We start from the raw sequence: 2,080 nt of genomic DNA on the forward strand, positions 1-2,080 counted from the left end.
TCCTTGGGTTTCCGAGGCAGTATCACTACAGAAGTAGGATTGCCCAACCTTCCTTCCGAGGAGTGGCTAGTGGGTTTGAACCACCAGCCGTCTGGTTAGCAGGCAAGTGTCTTAGCCACTATGCTACCAGAGCTCCCACAGAGGGGAATATAGGGGATGGAAAATTGCTAGATAGGTAAGAGACAAGTATTGATTTGGGTGAAGAGGAAAGGCAATACACCAAAAGCAAGTGACCAACACAATAACACAAGGTACAGAAGAGGTACAGACAACAAAAGTAAATACTTTCATGTACACAATACTGTATTACCAGTGATATAAACATTAATCTACAGGTTGGTACATAGGTAGACAGGCTAAATAATCAGTATCAGTAGGGAAAAGGGAATATACCCATGACCATATATAAGTTTGGGAGACAATATTTCTACATACACATTTGTATGTGCTATTAGAATGCCCATACATGTAACAGAGCTAACAGAGGACAGAGTTAGGATAATTTCTTAGCCACAGCCAAACACTCTGAGGGAGTGAGTCACTAGGCCCTGGTGCTCAGGACCATGACCAATGGGAACATCAATCTCAACTGGCAAAACATACTACACAAAAACACTGTTCTACATGCCTTTGGTGAGTAGTGACTAGGGTCTTAAAAGCTTGCAAATGGCTACCTAAGATGCAATAATTTTCCTCTCCTGGCCTGGAGCAAAGAAGAAAGAAGAAAGTGAAAGATGTATGGAAACAATTAGTCCAAGGGCTAGTGGACCATGCAGCCCTCAACCTACATGACCCTGAAACCAGAAAAACTTGAAGATGTCCAGCTACTGCTGTCAACCATTGAAAAAGGGATCAAAATAGGAGATCCTGGGTAAAGTGGAAGAAAAATGTGGAACAAAACTCAAAATCTTAAAAAAAAGACCAGGTTCACTGGTCTGAGAGAGACTGGTGAAACTCCTGAGACAACGGCCACTAGTCACCCTTTGGGCTAAACAATAGACAGGCCTACAAGGTGAAAAATACACCAGGTAGGTACAGTCCTTAGAACACTCAACCATGGGAGATCATTTGCACAGGGAGATAGCTCAGAGGGCAGGAACACATAGCAAAGAAGGACACAGGGAAAAGGTAACCACAGGGAAGAAGTGGGAAGAGAGCTATTACTTTATGGGGATTGCAATCAATGTCATGAAACAAAATGTGCATGAACTGTTAACCACAGCTCCTCTGAATCATAAAACCAAAACCAAGCCTACTGCCATCAAGTCGATTCCGATCATAGCAATCCCCATAGGGTTTCCAAGGCTGTGAATCTTTACAGAAGCAGACTGCCTCATCTTTCTCCCATGGAGCAGCTGATGGGTTCCAATCACCAACCATTTGACTAGCAGCCCAATGCCTTAACCACACCACCACCAGAGCTCCTTCTTAATCATAAAAGGAGTACCTAATTGTCCCTTCCTCGGAAGGAAGATGGGACAATCTACTTCCATAGTGATACTGCCTCAGAAACCCATGGAGGGGTCACTATGAGTCTGGTCCTACTCGAGGGCAAATAACAACAACAACAACAATTGTCCCTTCAAGGCAGAGCATTCTTCCACATTGTAAATAACTGACTTACTATTTTCTGCCTGTCTACAAGAATATTGCAGTATAATGTATCCATGGAGGTGGTGGTGGTAGAATTTCCACCTTCCATGTGGGAGACCTGGGCTTGATTCCCAGCCAATGCACCTCACATTTCTACATACACATTTGTATGTGCTATAAGAATGCCCATACATGTAACAGAGCTAACAGAGGGCAGAGTTAGGATAATTTCTTAGCCACAGCCAAACACCTTGAGGGAGTGAGTCACTGGGCCCTGGGGCTCAGGACCATGCCAATGGGAACGTCAATCTCAATTGGCATAACTTACTACACAAAAACACTGTTTTATATACCTTTAGTGAGTAGTGACTGGGGTCTTAAAAGCTTGCAAATGGCTACCTAAGATGCAACAATTTTCCTCTCTTGCCTGGAGCACTCACCACCCCTCCATCAGGGTCAGGGAGGCTTGGTGTTGCTGTGATGCTGA

Source organism: Orycteropus afer, unplaced genomic scaffold (assembly GCF_000298275.1).
Source record: "Orycteropus afer afer isolate SDZICR_OR568_19922 unplaced genomic scaffold, OryAfe1.0 scaffold00005, whole genome shotgun sequence".
Taxonomy (NCBI): Eukaryota; Metazoa; Chordata; class Mammalia; order Tubulidentata; family Orycteropodidae; genus Orycteropus; species Orycteropus afer.